Genomic DNA, 22,258 nt, shown 5'->3' with positions numbered 1-22,258 from the left:
AAATAGTCTGAATTAATGTAAGATAAATCAAGAAATGTGTCATTAATTTTGATGTTTTTTTACAAGGAGGTCTTAGCTGCACAATTTTACCTCTAGTTAAGATGTTTGGTGCAGTATTTCTCAAGTTACTAAAGGTGCATGAAAACTTGTTGTCTCTCGTTGAATGACAACACTTCATGTTCCCACTCCTACTAGGAGTAATACCTGTCACATCCTGACCTTAGTTCATTTTTTTATATCTCTATTTTAGGTTGGTCAGGGCGTGAGTTGGGGTAGGCATTCTGTTTTTTTCTATGTTTGTATTTCTATGTGTTTGGCCTGGTATGGTTCCCAATCAGAGGCAGCTTGGTTTCACCCTTGAGTTGAGGGTAGTTGTTTTCTGTCTCTGTGTCTGCACCAGAGAGAACTGTTTCGTGTTGGTCTATTTTTGTTATTTTGGTCTTAGTGTTCTGAGTTTAGTAAATATGAACATGGTCACTTACCACGCTGAATATTGGTCCGATCCTTCCTACTCTTCCTCAGACGAAGAGGACAGCCGTTACAATACCGTTGACCAAATCACAGACGAATGGGCAAGAACATCCAGAAAAAAAACCTGCATTGCCTTACAACCTGGAATTAAAATAGATTTTGGGGGTTTGTATCATTTAATTTACACAACATGCCTACTAGAATTAAGACAAAAAAACGGAATGTAACTGCGTAACTATTCACCCCCTCCCAAAGTCAATACTTTGTAGAGCCACCTTTTGCAGCAATTACAGCTGAAAGTCTCTTGGGGTATGTCTCTATAAGCTTGGAACATCTAGACACTGGGATTTTTGCCCATTCTTCAAGGCAAAACTGCTCCAGTTGGATGGGTTCTGCTGGTGTACAGCAATCTTTAAGTCATACCACAGATTCTCAATTGGATTGAGGTCTGGGCTTTGACTAGGCCATTCCAAGAAATGTAAATGTTTTCTCTTAAACCACTCAAGTGTTGCTTTAGCAGTATGCTTAGGGTCATTGTCCTGCTGGAAGGTGAACCTCCATCCCAGTCTCAAATCTCTGGAAGACTGAAACAGGTTTCCCTCAATAATTTCTCTGTATTTAGCGCCATAGGTCATTCCTTCAATTCTGACCAGTTTCCCTGTCCCTGCCGATGAAAAACATCCCCATAGCATGATGCTGCCACCACCGTGCTTCACTGTGGGTATGGTGTTCTCAGGGTGATGAGACGTGTTGGGTTTGCTCCAGACATAACGTTTTCTTCATGGCCAAAAAGTTCAATTTTAGGGGAGTTTGGGGAGTCTCCCACATGCCTTTTGGCAAACACCAAACGTGTTTCCTAATATTTTTCTTTAAACAATGGCTCTTTATGGCCACTCTTCCATAAAGCCCAGCTCTATGGAGTGTACGGCTTAAAGTGGTCCTATGGACAGATACTCCAATCTCCGCTGTGGAGCTTTGCAGCTCCTTCAGGGTTATCTTTGGTCTCTTTGTTGCCTCTCTGATTAATGCCCTCCTTGCCTGGTCCATGAGTTTTGGTGGACGGCCCTCTCTTGGCAGGTTTGTTGTGGTGCCATATTACTTCCATTTTTTAATAATGGATTTAATGGTGCTCCGTGGGATGTTCAAAGTTTCTGATATTTTTTATAACCCAACCATGATCTGTACTTCTCCACAACTTTGTCCCTGACCTGTTTGGAGAGCTCCTTGGTTTTCATGGTGCCGCTTGCTTGGTGGTGCCCCTTTCTTAGTGGTGTTGCAGACTCTGGGGCCTTTCAGAACAGGTGTATATATACTGAGATTATGTGACAGATTGTGACACTTAGATTGCACACATGTGGACATTATTTAACTAATTATGTGACTTCTGAAGGTAATTGGTTGCACCAGATCTTATTTAGGGGCTCCATAGCAAAGGGGGTGAAAACATACGCATGCACCACTTTTCCTTTTTACATTTTTTTCAGAATTTTTTGAAATTTCACTTCACCAATTTAGACTATTTTGTGTCCATTACATGACTTCCACATAAAAATCTATTTAAATTTCAGGTTATAATGCAAAGAAATTGGAAAAACGCCAAGGGGGATGAATACTTTTGCAATGCACTGTATATGGTAAGCTTTACCCTCTTCCACCTCTTTATCATATCTTTAATGTCTTTTCAATACGGTCTGCTAGCCTTTACACCGCCATAGAATTGCAAGGGGGAGTAGAGGCTTCAAGAGGAGAAGGCAATAGGGCACCCATTTTACACCAGAGTAGAATGTTGTTCTTTGACTATAGTTCAGCGTTCAACACCATAGTGCCCTCCAAGCTCATCACCAAACTAAGGAACCTGGGATTAAACATCTCCCTCTGCAACTGGATCCTGGACTTCCTGACGGGCCACCCTAAGGTGGTGAAGGTAGTTAACAACACCCGCCATGCTGACTCTCAAAACTTGGGCCCCTCAGGGGTGTGTGCTTAGTCCCTTCTTGTAGTCCCTGTTCACCCATGACTGCGTGGCCGCGCATGACTCCAACACCATCATTAAGTTTGCCTACGACATGATGGTGGTAGGCCTGATCACCGACGACGATGAAACAGCCTACAGGGAGGAGGTCAGAGACCTAGTGTGATGCCAGGGCAACAACCTCTCCCTCAATGTCAGAAAGAATAAGGAGATGATCGTGGACTACAGGAAATGGAGCGCCAAGCACGCACCCATTCACATCGACAGGGCTGTAGTGGAGCAGGTCAAGAACTTCAAGTTCCTTGGTGTCTAAGGACCTATCATGGTCCAAACACACCAACATAGTCGTGAAGAGGGCACGACAACACCTCTTCCCCATCAGGAAGCTGAAAAAAAAGATTTGGCATGGGCCCTCAGATCCTAAAAAAGTTATACAGCTGCACCATTGAGAGCATCTTGACTGGCTGCATCACCGCTTGGTATAGCAACTGCTTGGCATCCGACTGCAATGTGCTACAGGGGGTAGGGCGCATGGCCCAGTACATCACTGGGGCTGAGCTCCCTGCCATCCAGGCCTTAAACATTTTCAAAGACTCCAACCATCCAATTCATACACTGTTCTCTGTGCTAGCGCATGGCAAGCGTTACTGGAGCACCAAATCTAGGTCCAAAAGGCTCCTGAACAGCATTTACCCCCAAGCCATAAGACTGCTGAACAATTAATCAAATGGCCACCTGGACTATTTGCATTGCACCCATTGTTTTGCATGACATTATTGTACTGACCCTATGCACACTCACTAGACTCTACCCATACACCAACACATACTACACTGACACTCCAACACACACATACACATGCACACACACACACTACATACACTCTCACATACTGTCCATACATGCATATTGACATCACACGCACACTCAATCAATCATAAAAATACTTTCACACTCTTCACATACGCTGCTGCTACTCTGTTTATTATCTATCCTGATTCCCTAGTCACTTTTACCCCTACATACAGTACTGTACATATTACCTCAAATACCTCACACCCCTGTGCATTGACTCGGTACTGGTACTCCTTGTATATAGCCTCATTATTGTTATTTTATTGTGTTACTATTTCCTTTTTTTTCTCTTTTATTTGCTATTTTTTCATTATTTTTAACACTGCATTGTTGGGAAAAGGTTTGTAAGTAAGCATTTCACAGCAAAGTCTACACCATTTTATTCAGTGTATGTGACAAATACGATTGTATTATATTTGATCATCAAAGAGATTCGACGAACCAAAACAAGGTTCTTGAAAGGATGCAACTAAAACGTCTGAAGGAGCCTCTGGAAAAAGAAAGAACCCCAATTTAGTTTATTGGGAGCTCTCATACACAGTATGTGGTAAACATTGTAGAAGGTTCATGTCTGTTCGACTAACGGAATACCGAGAACAAGAAATACCTCAAGAGTTGCTTCTCAGTGCTCAATATAGACTGACACAACAATACTAACTATCACAAATAACTGTGGACATATCAATGTTTAGTAATGAGAGATGTCTATTGTCAGCATGATATAAGTCAGCACAATCTCCATCCCATCTACAGTATTCACCCATGCCAGGCCCCCTCTATGACTAAATACTGTACCTCATTAGGGCCAAGCTTTTCCCTTTCAGACTCAGGAAAACCTCCTGTCCCTACACATCACACATGCATCCAAAATGTGTTGGTATTTGTTCCCCCCAGATAAGACATTCAGAAGAGAGGTTGGTTGAGCTCCAGTCAGTACTCTCAGTCAGTGGCCTACATAGGCCCCAGCCCAGAGGAGAATGTTCCCTCTCCACATCTGGCCTGCTCATAATCTCCCAGTTTATTACGGGAAGCAACAGATAGCCAGCAGGGGGAAGTTAACAGAGATACTAGAGACATGCTCCACTTTCTCACATTTCTCAGTGCATTTTGTGTCACTTGGCTTGGTGTAGTTAAAGGATATTCCCAACGCATTGGATTGCATTGGGAGCGGTTTAGGATTCTGTAGGTGTTTCTATTTTAGTGGAGGAGAGCATTGATATGACCCTGAGGGAAGGTTGCTAGTACTGCTGCCAGTGATCCTGTCAAACCCGTGTCCACCCAGTGGTTGATGATGAAGAGAGACCCTGGTACATCCGTGCCCTGTAGCTCCACAGCACTCTTCTGCAGCTAGTTCCTCTCTACATGGACCAATGTAGGGATGCCATGTCCTCCACTGGGGAGGAGAGAGAGAGAGAGAGAGTGAGGAGAGAGAGAGAGGAGAGAGAGAGAAGAGAGAGAGATTGACATTTAGCCAATATTATAAATCCAGTGGTGTGTATTCATAAATGCAAAGGGAAGCCAGGCTTCCCCCCAAAATGTACCTACAAATAGAATAGAATGAAAACATAAAATAATCTATGTTTCGTCTCTCTGTGTTTCATAATTTTCCTTCAATTCGCAAGAGGCTGAATGTATCTCACCGGAGAAAGCAACCAAACAGCGCCCCTCTGTCTCTGTATGTGTAGCCCATCTATCTGATGCTGTCTGGTCAAAAAAGAGTATGACATTGTTGCTGTCCAAAGCATTGAATGCAAGTGAAGCCAATGAGCATTTGGCCTCACTTGATAAAAAGTATAAAATAATAGCCCATCAACATTGAGCTAAACTGAGTGAGCTCAACCGTGAATGGTCCTGGAGCACCAAAAAAAGTGTCAAAGGAAGCCAGTTTGGATTTGGCTTCACACCAATCACATCACATTGAGAGCAAAACATCATTGACAGAAAAAACTTGAATTGTTGCATCTCGTTGTGTTGTTGTTGTCTTCCCGTGGCTAGCTAGCTAGCTAAAATGGTCCCTTTCCTAAATTAGCCATGGATGGAGATAGGGATTTGGACTTTGGTTTTACTTAATCCGACCTACTGGCCAATGATTGTAATGATGATTCTGATCCAACCATAAATGCATACATTGTGCCCTTGGCCTGAGTGGATTGATATATTCACTATGTAGCTAGATCTAGGTAGGCTAGTGTAAACTAGCTGGCTCTTCATTGCCCATGAAGTTAGGCTAGCGAGCAAGCATTTTATCCAGGTAGCCTAGGACAACAAAAACTAAAAGAGTGTACTGTATGACAGAGTCATAGACCGTTTAGGCAACATGAAAGAGAAGAGGATGGCATTGGCACTTCTCTACAAGTAGGGCGAGTCAACATGTTTTTTCCTACTCGCACGCACGCGAGCACACACACACACAAACGCAGAGAAATCAGAACCAAGGACAGCTACATCATATTTAGCTTACGTTGATTGGACTATCTGTTAGTTGTCACTGTATTAGACTAAGCACAGGTGATTTGATGATGTTGAAATGTTGAAGTTGAAATGGTTCTGGAATAGTGGAGTCAGCTCCTGTTTTCTTTGCAACTTACGATAAACTCTGTGGTTCTAAATTAATAGTTGTTAAGTAGTCTGAAAATGTTGGAAACTTCAACTTACTTGACCATGCTATAGGCCATGTAGCTGTTTGTTACATGCAATATGCTTTGTGGACTTCACCGGACAGAGGTTGCTCTCCGGTTTTCTGATGAAACAAAGGTGTGGTTGAATTTATTCTGCCAATGTGTCTTCTTATTGTATCGGCCTTAGGCCTCTGTTTCACGGTGGCAAGGCATATAAACTAACAGGTTATAGAGCAAACAATGCAATTATCACAACAATTTTATTTTAAACAATTTTTTCACAACAATTTTATTTTGGCTTGGCTTCCCCAGTGACTTTACCCATGCACCACTACTGTATAATAGATGATGGTGGAAATTAACAAGCATACATAATTATTTATCCTCATCCTTATAACCTAGAGCTTTAGAGAGGGAGGGAGAGACAGAGAGGGAGAGAGAGAGGGAGGGAGAGCAGTGATGCACATCCTGTACCGCATTCACTGTGAAGCAGCGTCTGTATGTAAGGGAAAGGGACGGCAGTGGCTGAAGGTGCTTACAGGCATGCAGTGTGAAGCAGCGTCTGTACGTAAGGGAAAGGGACGGCAGTGGCTGAAGGTGCTTACAGGCATGCAGTGTGAAGCAGCGTCTGTACGTAAGGGAAAGGGACGGCAGTGGCTAAAGGTGCATACAGGCGTGCAGTGTGAAGCACCGTCTGTACGTAAGGGAAAGGGACGGCAGTGGCTAAAGGTGCATACAGGCGTGCAGTGTGAAGCACCGTTTGTACGTAAGGGAAAGGGACGGCAGTGGCTAAAGGTGCATACAGGCGTGCAGTGTGAAGCAGGGTCGTCTGCATACAGGCGTGCAGTGTGAAGCATCGTCTGGAAAAGGGACGGCAGTGGCTAAAGGTGCATACAGGCGTGCAGTGTGAAGCAGCGTCTGTACGTAAGGGAAAGGGACGGCAGTGGCTAAAGGTGCATACAGGCGTGCAGTGTGAAGCAGCGTCTGTACGTAAGGGAAAGGGACGGCAGTGGCTAAAGGTGCATACAGGCGTGCAGTGTGAAGCAGCGTCTGTACGTAAGGGAAAGGGACGGCAGTGGCTAAAGGTGCATACAGGCGTGCAGTGTGAAGCACCGTTTGTACGTAAGGGAAAGGGACGGCAGTGGCTAAAGGTGCATACAGGCGTGCAGTGTGAAGCAGGGTCTGTACGTAAGGGAAAGGGACGGCAGTGGCTAAAGGTGCATACAGGCGTGCAGTGTGAAGCACCGTCTGTACGTAAGGGAAAGGGACGGCAGTGGCTAAAGGTGCATACAGGCGTGCAGTGTGAAGCACCGTCTGTACGTAAGGGAAAGGGACGGCAGTGCTACAAAGTGTGAAGCATACGTAAGGGAAAGGGGCGTACAGGCGTGCAGTGTGAAGCAGCGTCTGTACGTAAGGGAAAGGGACGGCAGTGGCTAAAGGTGCATACAGGCGTGCAGTGTGAAGCACCGTCTGTACGTAAGGAAAGGGACGGCAGTGGCTAAAGGTGCATACAGGCGTGCAGTGTGAAGCACCGTCTGTACGTAAGGGAAAGGGACGGCAGTGGCTAAAGGTGCATACAGGCGTGCAGTGTGAAGCAGCGTCTGTACGTAAGGGAAAGGGACGGCAGTGGCTAAAGGTGCATACAGGCGTGCAGTGTGAAGCAGCGTCTGTACGTAAGGGAAAGGGACGGCAGTGGCTAAAGGTGCGTGCAGTGTGAAGCACCGTCTGTACGTAAGGGAAAGGGACGGCAGTGGCTAAAGGTGCATACAGGCGTGCAGTGTGAAGCAGCGTCTGTACGTAAGGGAAAGGGACGGCAGTGGCTAAAGGTGCATACAGGCGTGCAGTGTGAAGCACCGTCTGTACGTAAGGGAAAGGGACGGCAGTGGCTAAAGGTGCATACAGGCGTGCAGTGTGAAGCACCGTCTGTACGTAAGGGAAAGGGACGGCAGTGGCTAAAGGTGCATACAGGCGTGCAGTGTGAAGCAGCGTCTGTACGTAAGGGAAAGGGACGGCAGTGGCTAAAGGTGCATACAGGCGTGCAGTGTGAAGCAGCGTCTGTACGTAAGGGAAAGGGACGGCAGTGGCTAAAGGTGCATACAGGCGTGCAGTGTGTGGCTAAAGCACTGTACCGTCTGTACGTAAGGGAAAGGGACGGCAGTGGCTAAAGGTGCATACAGGCGTGCAGTGTGAAGCAGCGTCTGTACGTAAGGGAAAGGGACGGCAGTGGCTAAAGGTGCATACAGGCGTGCAGTGTGAAGCACTGTATGTACGTAAGGGAAAGGGACGGCAGTGGCTAAAGGTGCATACAGGCGTGCAGTGTGAAGCAGCGTCTGTACGTAAGGGAAAGGGACGGCAGTGGCTAAAGGTGCATACAGGCGTGCAGTGTGAAGCACCGTCTGTACGTAAGGGAAAGGGACGGCAGTGGCTAAAGGTGCATACAGGCATGCAGTGTGAATGCTGACGATAGGTTGCACTGGCTGGCAGCAGAAGGGGATAAACAACACCAGAGCAAACAAATAAACATTCTGCTGCAGTTTACAGAGACTGAATCAATGACAATAAGATCAAAGAAATACGTGTTACTAATAATGAATAAATAAAGAGTTTATTATCAATGTATGTGCTCTTAATGTGACTACAGTAGCCTAGTGGTTAGAGTGTTGGGCCAGTAACCAAAAGAATGCTGGCTCAAATCCCCGAGCTGACAAGGTAAAAATCTGTAGTTCTGCCCCTGAACTAGGCAGTTAACCCACTGTTCCCTAGTAGGCTGTCATTGTAAATAAGAATTTGTTCTTAACTGACTTGCCTAGTTAAATACAATTTTTTGATAGGTAAGATTTAAAAAATACAGTGATAGGCTACATATGATCAATGTCATGAAAGAAACTAAACTTTTTGACTAAATTTCAAACTATACTGAATATCTCAAGGCGCTGTAAGTCTGAAGTGTGTGCGTCTTTCCATTGAGAGGCAGCCAGGTAGTGTTGTGTTGTTTACTGTAAGAAAGGCAAGCAATGAGAGGGTAAAGTGGTCTGAAAGTGGAGGTTGTTCGGTGTTGGCCCTCTACCCTTCCTGCTGCTGATTTCCCCCTGGATGCTTATGGTGGGCGTGGTTGGGAAAAACAGGGAACTTCTCCAGACCACGCAAAGCCAAGTAATAAGAAATCAATCTATGCAAATGCTATCTCCATCCACTACAGTGCTTACAGTCGAGTAGTTTAAGACCCTGATTTGTCTGGATGAGCTGCTCAATACTGACAGTGAGGTAAAACACAAGGTAGTGGTGTTTTTGGCATTAACAAACTTACTTTAGCTAGCACGTACAGCCAACGCAAAATTCATATTTTCCCTCACACAGTTTCACAATTGTCAAGCTTAATTGATCACTACAATCTTAGAAAAAAGAATACTTTTAAACTGGAAGAACTTGTCCCGATTGGTGTTTTTAAATCACTGATGAAGGATTTTGAGGCTGATTCCCTGACCTGTCAATGTTTTTAATTTGCTGTTTTATACTCTTGTGAATTGAATGGTTTTTACTAGATTACTTGTAGTTTTTCATATTGTCTGTCTGTGTTTTTTTTGTAATTGTCACGCCTTGGTCATAGTGTTTTGTGTTTTCGTTATATAGTTGGTCAGGCCAGGGTGTGACATGGGTTTATGTGTTGTGTTTCGTATTGGGGTTTTATAGGATTTGGGATTGCATAATATTAGGGGTGTGTCTAGTTAGGCTTGGCTGCCTGAGGCGGTTCTCAATTAGAGTCAGGTGCTTCTCGTTGTCTCGGATTGGGAACCGTATTTAGGCAGCCTTAGTTTCGCTTTGTAGTTCGTGGGTGATTGTTCCTGTCTTTGTGTAGTGTGCACCAGATAGGCTGTAATAAGTTTCACGGTCCGTTTGTTGTTTTCGTAGTTCACAGTTATTTCATGTATCGTTCCATTTTCATTCATTAAAGATCATGAGTAACCACCACGCTGCATTTCGGTCCGACTCTCTTTCCACAACAGACGAACACCGTTACAGTAATGACTTGGTGCTGCCTATCTTGGCCAGGACGCTCTTGAAAAGAGATTTTAATCTCAATGAGCCCATCCTGGTTAAATAAAGGTTAAATAAATCAAATAAAAAATAAAGTAGTGTTCTATGGCTGTCCCCATAGGAGAAGCCTTTTAGCAGACACTCTGATCCAGAGCCACTTACAGTAGTGAGTGCATGCAATTTCCTACATTTGTCTCTGTACTGGTCCCCTGTTATGGTCCCCTGTGGCAATGAACCCACAACCCCAGCATTGCAACCACCACACTCTACCAACTGAGCTACAGGAGCACAAGGAGAGAACACGAGGAGCAGTACTCAGAGAGAACATGACGCAAATCTGAAATTACCTTCCCAGCTTGTCTGGGACAAGGAAAAGTACAGAGAATGATTGCAACGGTGAGCCTTCCCTGACCCCCACAGCCCTGCTGCTGCCCAGTGGAGAGCAGAGACAAATAGGCCTACGGTCTCTCTCTATCTCTATGGGCTAACTAAGATTACACATTCCCTCCAACACCACTACATCATTCCCAACTCCTCTTTGTCTATTCCCAGGCTCCTGCAAGCTGTCAATGTTAATCAAATCGGCAGGGAGAAAATTAAAGTGTCTGTGTGAGCAGGGCCTATGTGTGTGATGACCTACATCACACAGGAATTAGAACCACTGTTGCTTGGACTGGGGACGGCCTGACCAAGAAGGATGAAGAGGAAGATGAAAACATTGGCCTGAGATATTGAGGGGGACAGGAGAAAGAGGGGGAAAGAAAGAGCAAGAGATTGATAGAGAGGGCAGGAGAGAGAGAGAAACCCATACACAGAGAAATTCAAGAGAATACGTTTGGTATTGTATGTGAGAGAGAGAGACAAGAGATTGAGGAAAGAGTGGGAGAGGGAGGACAAAAAAATCTAGGACAAGAATGATGAAGTGAAAGGTTATTGTGAGCATCAGGTGAAAGAGGGAGGGAGAGAAAAGTGAGAGACAGAGGCAGAGAATGAAAGACGGGGAGTGTTTCAGCTGAGGAAAACAGATAAACAGTCCATGACCTTTTCAAGAATTCCATCTGTAAGAGCATAATGAGCTGTCTCTCAGCTGGTATGCTTTGTGCCACTGTCACCTGTATGTTTCCCATTTCAATTCTCTCTCCCATTCTGCAGAGACCTCAACCTGTGTTTGATGCCTTCCCGAGTATTTCTACCATATTACATCAGTCACGGTCAATAATGACTTATTCCCTGTAAAACAGGAATATTATGTTTGACAATGGTGAGACTGATGTCCAACCAAAATACTATATGTGATTAGCTGAATATATGATGTCTACGATGTACTTCATAATAAAAAACTACTTTTTTGTAAATAGCACTAAACACATGACATGAATACAATCACAATTTTCTCACACTGATAATGACAATCCACAGCCCTGCATGGGTAAGAAAATTCAATGTTGTCCTTTAAATCTGCCACATACTTTGCCTTCGGAAAGTATTCAAACCCCTGCACTTTTCCCACATTTTGTTATGTTAGCCTTATTCAAATATGTATTAAATTAAAATGTTATTTTACCTCATCAATCTACACACAATACACACTGACAAAGCAATAATTAGCAAATTTGTTCCTAAGTAAAACTTAAATAAAACCCCAAATATCACATTTACATAAGTATTCAGACCCTTTACTACGTAAGTATTCAGACCCTTTACTCAGTACTTTGTTGAAGCACCTTTGGCAGCAATTCTTCTTGGGTATGATGCTACAAGTCTTCTTGGGTATGACGCTACAAGCTTGGCACACCTTTATTTGGGGAGTTTCTCCCATTCTTCTCTGCAGATCCTCTCAAGCTCTGTCAGGTTGGATGAGGAACGTTGCTGCACAGCTATTTTTAGGTTTCTACAGGTTCACATCCGGGCTCTGGCTGGGCCACTCAAGGACATTTAGAGACTTGTCCCGAAGCCACTCTTGCGTTGTCTTGGCTGTGTGCTTAGGGTCATTGTCCTATTGGAAGTTGAACCGTCGCCCCAGTCTGAGGTCCTGAGTGCTCTGGAGCAGGTTTTCATCAAGGATCTCTCTGTACTTTGCTCCATTTATCTTTGCCTTGATCCTGACTAGTCTCCCAGTCCATGCCTCTGAAAAGTACCCCCACAGCATGATGCTGACACCACCAAGCTTCACCGTAGGGATGGTGCCAGGTGTCCTCCAGACGTGATGCTTAGCATTCGGGCCAAAGAGTTGAATCTTGGTTTCAACATACCACAGAATCTTGTTTCTCATCGTCTGAGAGTATTTAAGGTGCCTTTTGGCAAACTCCAAGCGGGCTGTCGTACCTTTTTAATGTTTTTTATTTAACCTTTATTTACCTAGGTAAGTCAGTTAAGAACAAATTCTTATTTACAATGACGGCCTACCCCGGCAAAACCCTCCCCTAACCCGGACAACGCTGGGCCAATTGTGAGCCGCCTTATGGGACTCCCGATCACTGCCCCCCCACATACACACACTGCTGACACTGCCTATTATCTCTCCTGTTGCCTAGTCACTTTACCCCTACCTATATGTAAATAGCTACCTCAATTACCTCGTACCACTGGACATCGACTCTTGTACTTTTATTTTTACTTGTTATTGTTATTCGTTATTCACTGTGTATTTATTCCTCGTGTCACTATTTATTTCACAGTTAGTCTACACCTTCTTTTTACGAAGCATGTGACAATTTTATTTTATTTGACTCGTAAACCAAACCCAGAAGTTTTCTGAGAAGAACATCCTCAGACCACGGGATGGTTTGAGGATGTGGTCTCTGTGCCCACAACATGAAAACATGATCTTGTAAGCCTTTTTCGGATTTCCCTTTGCTGTACCCTGGTTGAAGAGCAGATAAGTTCGTCTCTCTGTGTTGAATGTGAGAGATAGTAAGCTTCACACACCTGTTACTCTGCCAAACAGATGTGCTCATGACAGTCTCACCTTTCCATAGAGGGGTCATAAACGGTTTTATAGGCCAAACCATTAGAACGCTACAGATGATTTTGTGAGAAGACCGATTTTTAGGATGTCTCATGATCTGACAAACACTGCTCTAGTTCTGCCACCTTCACCACAGATGTGGAAGTGTGACATAGATGGATGCAGTGGATTGAGGCACTTCCAACTGAAGAAAAAAAAACGATATCTCTAGTTTAAACTAACACGGACATCGACCTTAGTTAAAGGAGATGTTTTCACTACTTGCATACTATTCCATAATATGGGGCTTGTGAAAGGGGTATTTTTCTACACATGAGAGGATCCTGACAAGAAAATCGCCACAAAATCGTTTGTTTCACTCTATGTCATCCAGCTTTACGGCAGTCGTTTGAACTCTCCGTCCCAGACATCCTAATTTCGAAGAGATCTTCTCAAAAACCAACTGTCCAGACCGAACCTTTAGAGCTACAAACTAACCTGTCAGCAATGTCGAAAGGGGAGACTGTCACAAACACAAAAGTGTTGGTTGTTTTGTTCTACAACGCACACAAAGCTTCAGGGGAGTAGTCTGCAGGTAACCTAGCACTGGGATGAAAAACTGGGGGTAACACTTTACTTGACACCCAGTGTCATAACACTGTAGCAACCCGCACAGACAGCTGTGTGTTATGTGTTAGGCTAGTAGGTGGTTGTGTTGTACTTACCAGTACCCAGTGTTCGCGGGGTCCGACATGCCAATCAACCTGCTATCTGCCAATCACAGGAATGCCTGGAATGTTCTGATGCCGGGCATCCTGGCGGTTGGCGGAGTGGCGTGGAGGGGGGTTGGGCAAGGGGATGGAGCATTGGAAGTTAATAAGACCAGGTTTAGCCTTTCTTCTCTCTCTTACGTCTGGGCTTCAAAAGAGAAGGTCACAATTTGCTTGTGGGTTATCTTTCATTTACGGCCAAACAGTAGCCTGTGTAAAATTGGTTTAATAAACCGTCAATTCGTAAACTCAAGCCTCTGTCTGGACAATTGTTCCTTTATGAACTAGTCAGGTCATTACAACACGTTAAGTGATAAAGCCGTGTTCATCTAATAGCACAACCAAATGACCTGGATTGCAGTTGAGATTAGGCTACATTAAAAGTAAATTTAGGTGATAATGCCCGAGAAGCCGGTGTTTGGAGGATATTTGTCTTTGGCCGGGGAAACCATACAATGGGCTACCAACTTATTCAAATAATGATTGATATATTTTCATTAAAAACGTTATTTGGATTTAATTTATTCATACTATTTCATCCTTCCACAATATATAGTCCCGACACAAATCTAGGGTTGCTACCCAAACCGGCTAGTCATTCGTTCTATCGGTTCGGTTGCCAGAGACGCGTCCCAGTCGTTAGGTCTCTTTCTAGTTCCATATCTACAGTATGGACGCAACCCAGTAATTTACAGTCACGTCAAACAGTGCAGCCAGAGTAACAACAAACATTTGCATTTGTTTAAGCTGTTTTCTAGTGACATTTATTTGGATACATCCATAACAATGAGCTAATGATGCGCGATTTCGCCTGGCATAGAAAATGTGCTCTCTTGTCAGGACACTGTTGTTCAGAGGGACTAGCGAAAAATCACTTCAAACTGAAGCTAGAAAGACTGCAAACTAGCTTCATTTCACTTTGTTTTACCTGTTTTTTATTGAGATTTAGTTGAAGATATTTATAAAAATTATTTAAACTCATGATTTCAACTGGCTGAGAAAAGCTACCTGCCTGTCTTGTCTCATTCCGACTCCCGACACAATCATGCGACAGCTGGAGATCTGAATTGAATATTGAAACAATGTTGCAAATGTCGGAGAGGCAGACAGCAAGGTTTATACAAATCTCTGCTGTTGAAAACTAAATGTTAGTCTAAAAGATATGTGAGATAATGTCAGGATGATTTTATAGTGGAGATCAAGTTTATAATTTGCCTGACTGGACTGATGAGACAGGAGATTGCGCAGCCAGATGGAACAAGTAAATAGACATTTTAACGTCATAGATTTAGCCGGTGGTAACTTGTAGAATGGACACCGGCTGGAATGTGCTTTTAACCAATCAGCATTCAGGATTAGACCCATCCGATGTATAATATGTTATAATAGCTAACATAACTTGTCATAACCTGTCATAATATGGTCATAGCACTGTCATGACCCATATATTTACACCTGTTGTGACATATATTGCGTTATTTTTTGGCTGGTCATGACACCTACATAAGAGTATCAAAACCCACATTTATTCAAAATATGTTTTTCCCAGCTAAGGTTCCTTTCGTTTGAAAGTTTGTTTCTTAAATCTTTTGTTGTTGTTGTAATGAATTATTTTCATAATATTTTAAATAACTTGAAGAAAATACATTTTATGACACTGTCACTTTACTTGGACTAGGCCTACCACGTACAGTACATGCCCCCGTGATATGCAACTTTTAAGGGAAGTTAGTAACCAATATACACAAGCAGTTAGGAAAGCTAAGGCTAGCCTTTTCAAACAGAAATGTGCATCCTGTAGCACAAACTCAAAAAGATCTGTGACACTGTAAAGTCCATGGATAATAAGAGCCCCTCCTAGGAAATACTGTCACCACCGATAAATCCACGATAATTGAGAATTTCAATAAGCATTTTTCTACGGCTTGCCATGCTTTCCACCTTGCTACCCCTACCTCGGTCAACTGCCCTGCACCCCCCACAGCAACTCGCCCAAGCCTCCCCCATTTCTCCTTCACCCAAATCCAGATAGCTGATGTTCTTAAAGAGCTGCAACATCTGGAACCCTATAAATCAGCCGGGTTAGACAATCTGGACCCTCTCTTTCTACAATTATCTGCCGAACTTGTTGCAACCCCTATTATTAGCCTGTTCAACCTCTCATTCGTATCGTCTGAGAACCCCAAAGATTGGAAAGCTGCCGCAGTCATCCCCCTCTAGACCCCTCTAGACCCAAACTGCTTCAGACCTAAATCTATCCTACCCTTCCTTTCTAAGGTCTTCGAAAGCCAAGTTAACAAACAGATCACTGACCATATCGAATTCCACCGTACCTTCTCCGCTATGCAATCTGGCTTCCGAGCTGGTCATGGGTGCACCTCAGCCACGCTCAAGGTCCTAAACGATATCATAACTGCCATCGATAAGAGACAATACTGTGCAGCCGTATTCATCGACCTGGCCAAGGCTTTCGACTCTGTCAAGCACCGCATTCTTATCGGCAGACTCAACAGTCTTGGCTTCTCAAATGACTGCCCCGCCTGGTTCACCAACTACTTCTCAGATAGTGTTCAGTGTGTCAAATCGGAGGGCCTGTTGTCCGGACCTCTGGCAGTCTCTATGGGGATGCCACAGGCTTCAATTCCCGGGCTGACTCTCTTCTCTGTATACATCAGTGATGTCGTTCTTGCTGCTGGTGATTCTCTGATCCACCTCTACGCAGACGACACCATTCTGTATACTTCTGGCCCTTCTTTGGACACTGTGCTAACTAACCTCCAGACGTGCTTCAATGCCATACAACTCTCCTTCCGTGGCCTCCAACTGCTCTTAAATGCAAGTAAAACTAAATGCATGCTCTTCAACCGATCGCTGCCAGCACCTGCCCGCCCGTCCAGCATCACTACTCTGGACGGTTCTGACCTAGAATATGTGGACAACTACAAATATCTAGGTGTCTGGTTAGACTGTAAGCGATCCTTCCAGACCCACATTAAGCATCTCGAATCTAAAATGACATCTATAATCTGCTTCCTATTTCGCAACAAATTATCCTTCACTCATGCTGCCAAACATACCCTCGTAAAACTGACTATCCTCGACTTTGGCAATGTCATTTACAAAATAGCCTCCAACACTCTACTCATCAAATTGGATACAGTCTATCACAGTGCCATCCGTTTTGTTACCAAAGCCCCATACCCACCACTGAGACCTGTACGCTCTCGTTGGCTGGCCCTCGCTTCATACTTGTCACCAAACCCACTGGCTCCATGTCATCTACAAGTCTCTGCTAGGTAAAGCCCCGCCTCATCTCAGTTCACTGGTCACCATAGCAGCACCCATCGCAGCACGCGCTCCAGCAGGTATATTTCGCTGGGCACCCCCAAAGCCAATTCCTACTTTGGCCACCTTTCCTTCCAGTTCTCTGCTGCCAATGACTGGAACGAACTGCAAAAATCTCTGAAGCTGGAGACTCTTATCTCCCTCACTAACTTCCTGCACCAGCTGTCAGAGCAGCTCACAGATCATTGCACCTGTACATAGCCCATCTGTAAATAGACTCATCCCCATACGTATTTATGTATTCATTTTGCTCCTTTTGCTCCTTTGCTCCTTTGCACCCCAGTATCTCTATATGACATATTATAACAGGTTATGACAAGTTATGTTAGCTGTTATGACATATTATGACATGGTTATGACCGTGTCATAACGTGTTATGATGCTGAGTGTCAAGTAAAGTGTTAACAAAATAGCAGAAGATGTTTAGGGGCACAGATTATCCATTATATTGACCAGATACTCCCAGGTAGCGTATGAATGTCAATGAGTGTCGAATTTGGTTGACAAAAAATGTAATGTCTTATTCGCTACAAGTGGCTTAGTTGATAGAATTCGAAGTTTTGCAATGTTTAGGTTGTTATGAGTGTACTGATAAGTAGGACACATGACATCCCGGCAAAAAATAATAAAAACACTTCATATCGGAGTTGTGCCTGTTGTTCACACCCGTATCTGCCCTCTCATTGGCTAGAATAGTCCCACCCGATCTTGCCTCCTCCCCACTGCCTTGTTGTCTGAGTACCAGTCTTTTTAGCTAACATTCCACTCTTTGCCGCTTCTTGTCATTGCCATAGGGAGTGGATTAGCTAAAGAGACTGGTACCCAGGCTAACTGCCTTCCATTTTTTAAGACATTTATTTTCATTGTTAGAGCGGCCACTTCAGTATCTGCTCAAAATAATGGATAATCGGGGGTGCTGCATAATTCGTGAGGGACAACATGTTTAGTGTTGCCTTGTACTTTTGTTTGTTTTTTATACCTACGTGGGTCCTAAAATAAAACATTCTAAATTTGTCATAGTCAATTTGATGACCATCTTAAAACAATTCCATATTTTAGATTAGTAGATATTGTGATCTAAGGGTTTAAACTTACAGGGAGGAACAAATTCAACATGTTTATACAAGGTTTGTCTATTTTGAAATTTGGTTACCATGATGACATAATCCTGTGATAGAAATGTCACCCTGAAAACAACATGGACTCCTGGCCAGAGCCTGTGTTCCTGGGACGGACTGTGGTGCCCAACTGGGGTATTGTCTCACAGATTCCACTGAGCGATATGAACAGGTTCTATTTCATGGAGCCAGCCAGGGAAAAGCAGGGAGAGCGCTACTCTCCCCTCTGGAATTTGTCAACTGGAATTAATCAGATAAATCTTTCCCTCCATGTATCTCTGATTCAATTCTATTACACAATTCACAGCAAAGGCTTTTTCAGTCGCAAGCATGTTTTTTTCCCCCAGACTGCACAATGATTGGTTGTGTTGGCCGCAGTGAAATATACAAAAAACACAACAGTAACAGTTCCTAAGAAAAATAGCTGCCTCAGCCTTGAAGGCTCCCTTTGTGGTTGTTTTTCAGACAAGGCACTTGAGCAGGCAGGAGCAGTCAACCATCGCCTTTCCCCATAATGACAGTTCCAATATGCCCCCTCCTCACTGTTATTTTACTTGTCATATATTTACTTTTGCATATAATTTACATTTCGTGTACAGTATATGGGTGATTGCTCAGTGTAAAGGCCTCAGCAAGTCAGTCGCTGCTCTCTACGGGCTCCTGTTCTGTTGCACTCCACAGTAGCTTTCTTGTCTTCTGCTGTTGACGTGATTCTTTTTTTTATAATAAAAATAAATCGGAAGTATTTTACACGTAGATTCAACGTCACAATACGTTGACAAATGGATGAAACAATGTTGTTTCAACCAGTTTGTGCCCAGTGGGGAGAGTAGCTCTCTCCGTGCTTTTCCCTGGCTAGCTACATGTAATAGAACCTATTCACATTGCTCAGTGGAATCTGTGAGTGACAATACCCCAGTGAGGCACCACAGTCCTTCTGAGGAACACAGGCTCTGGCCAGGAGTTCATGACCCAGAATAATCCCTTTAGCCACATGAATGAGTAAAGTTGGACTTTTAAGCCCCCACCCCGTTAGAATCTTGATCAAACTAAACACATCAAAGTCAAAGTGCCAAACAAATTCCCATATGCTCCTGTGAGGGGGAAGTCGAAGGAGAGGCATGGATAAGCCCACAGCTGCAGTTGTGAAACTGTATTTGGGACTTTGCTGGAATTCATCAGATACATCTCTCTCTCTCTGTTTCTCTGATTCGTGTTATTACTGTGACATTCGTCGTCGGAATGAGACCAAGGTGCAGCGTGGTAGGCATACATTCTTCTTTAATATAAATGTAGACCAAAAAAATAAACAATAAACAATACAACGACCAACCAGCTTCGTTGTGCAAACTACATGCACTCAAAACAAAGACAAGATCCCACAACATAGGTGGGAAAAATGGCTACCTAAGTATGATTCCCAATCAGAGACAACGATAGACAGCTGCCTCTGATTGGGAACCACACTCGGCCAAACACAAAGAAATACAACACATAGAATGCCCACCCAAATCACACCCTGACAAAACCAAATAGAGACATAAAAAGGATCTCTAAGGTCAGGGCGTGATAATTACAAACCACAGTGTGTCCTGCAGGCTTTTGACTGTTTTTGTTTTAACAACACCCTGAAAAATAGATCCAAACAATTTGGATGGTTTTAAATCCACAGCAATTAGAGAACATCCCTTTCTATTGCTCTCCTTACATGACCGTGGGTTTATGTAATTGCAGAATATTTGTTTAATCTTTTTTAATCTTAGATCAACTTCCGGGTTGGAGCGAGCGGTCGCATCTGCACTCGGTCCGCAGGTAGTATTACATTTCATTACATTTCATTATAGTACAACGGTTTGATTTGTCTAATCTTAGCAATTTCTTCTTAGCTAGCTACATAGCCGTCTTTGTATCATAGATAATTGCATAATTATCGTATTTCGTCGTCCTAACGCAGTCTACACTGCCCTGCAGCTAGCCAGCTAGCTAACGTCCACCGTTAGCTAGTCCACCGTCTACCGATTAGCAGCACAACTATTACACTCAACTGAACGACTTGATTAGTGTAGTGTTAGCTAGCTACATAGTTGTCTTTGCTGTCTTCGTACCCAAGATAATTGTGTAGTTTAGAGTGTGTAGTTTTATGTCGTCCTTAACATAGGAGACTCTGCTAGCTAGCCAACAGCTAGCCAACGTCTACCGAACAGAACTTCTGCACTCAACAATCCGGTCGCATTTCGCTTCGCTCCACAGGTAGTATCACATTTTTCATTTCATTTCATTACAGTACAACGGCTTGATTTGTTTGATCGTAGCTAGCTACATAGCTAGCTACATAGCCGTCTTTGTATCAAAGATAATTGTGTAGTCTAGAGCGATTTCCTAGGTTAGCTAGCCAGCTATTGTCGTTCTTTTAACGCAACGTAACGTAATCAACACTGCTAGCTAGCCAGCTAGCCCCGAATAGCAGCACAGTAGAAACTATTACACTCAACGGAACGACTTGATTAGTGTAGTGTCAACAACGCAGCCAATGCCAGCTAGCCTACATAGTCAACAACGCAGCCTCTGCCAGCTAGCCTACTTCAGCAGTACTGTATCATTTTAATCATTTTAGTCAATAAGATTCTTGCTACGTAAGCTTAACTTTCTGAACACTCGTGACGTGTAGTCCACTTGTCATTCCAATCTCCTTTGCATTAGCGTAGCCTCTTGTGTAGCCTGTCAACTATGTGTCTGTCTATCCCTGTTCTCTCCTCTCTGCACAGACCATACAAACGCTCCACACCGCGTGGCCGCGGCCACCCTAATCTGGTGGTCCCAGCGCGCACGACCCACGTGGAGTTCCAGGTCTCCGGTAGCCTCTGGAACTGCCGATCTGCGGCCAACAAGGCAGAGTTCATCTCCGCCTATGTCTCCCTCCAGTCCCTCGACTTCTTGGCACTGACGGAAACATGGATCACCACAGACAACACTGCTACTCCTACTGCTCTCTCTTCGTCTGCCCACGTGTTCTCGCACACCCCGAGAGCTTCTGGTCAGCGGGGTGGTGGCACCGGGATCCTCATCTCTCCCAAGTGGTCATTCTCTCTTTCTCCCTTACCCATCTGTCTATCGCCTCCTTTGAATTCCATGCTGTCACAGTTACCAGCCCTTTCAAGCTTAACATCCTTATCATTTATCGCCCTCCAGGTTCCTCGGAGAGTTCATCAATGAGCTTGATGCCTTGATAAGCTCCTTTCCTGAGGACGGCTCACCTCTCACAGTTCTGGGCGACTTTAACCTCCCCACGCCTACCTTTGACTCATTCCTCTCTGCCTCCTTCTTTCCACTCCTCTCCTCTTTTGACCTCACCCTCTCACCTTCCCCCTACTCACAAGGCAGGAAATACGCTCGACCTCATCTTTACTAGATGCTGTTCTTCCACTAACCTCGTTGCAACTCCCCTCCAAGTCTCCGACCACTACCTTGTATCCTTTTCCCTCTCGCTCTCATCCAACACTTCCCACACTGCCCCTACTCGGATGGTATCGCGCCGTCCCAACCTTCGCTCTCTCTCCCCGCTACTCTCTCCTCTTCCATCCTATCATCTCTTCCCTCTGCTCAAACCTTCTCCAACCTATCTCCTGATTCTGCCTCCTCAACCCTCCTCTCCTCCCTTTCTGCATCCTTTGACTCTCTATGTCCCCTATCCTCCAGGCCGGCTCGGTCCTCCCCTCCCGCTCCGTGGCTCGAGCGACTCATTGCGAGCTCACAGAACAGGGCTCCGGGCAGCCGAGCGGAAATGGAGAAAACTCGCCTCCCTGCGGACCTGGCATCCTTTCACTCCCTCCTCTCTACATTTTCCTCTTCTCTCTCTGCTGCTAAAGCCACTTTCTACCACTCTAAATTCCAAGCATCTGCCTCTAACCCTAGGAAGCTCTTTGCAACCTTCTCCTCCCTCCTGAATCCTCCTCCCCCTCCCCCTCCTCCTCTCTGCAGATGACTTCGTCAACCATTTTGAAAAGAAGGTCGACGACATCCGATCCTCGTTTGCTAAGTCAACGACACCGCTGGTTCTGCTCACACTGCCCTACCCTGTGCTCTGACCTCTTTCTCCCCTCTCTCTCCAGATGAAATCTTGCGTCTTG

The sequence above is a fragment of the Oncorhynchus nerka genome, unplaced genomic scaffold (genome assembly GCF_034236695.1).
Source record: "Oncorhynchus nerka isolate Pitt River unplaced genomic scaffold, Oner_Uvic_2.0 unplaced_scaffold_3___fragment_2___debris, whole genome shotgun sequence".
Taxonomy (NCBI): domain Eukaryota; kingdom Metazoa; phylum Chordata; class Actinopteri; order Salmoniformes; family Salmonidae; genus Oncorhynchus; species Oncorhynchus nerka.
The sequence above is the reverse complement of the archived record's forward strand: the minus strand, read 5'-3'. Positions refer to the sequence as shown.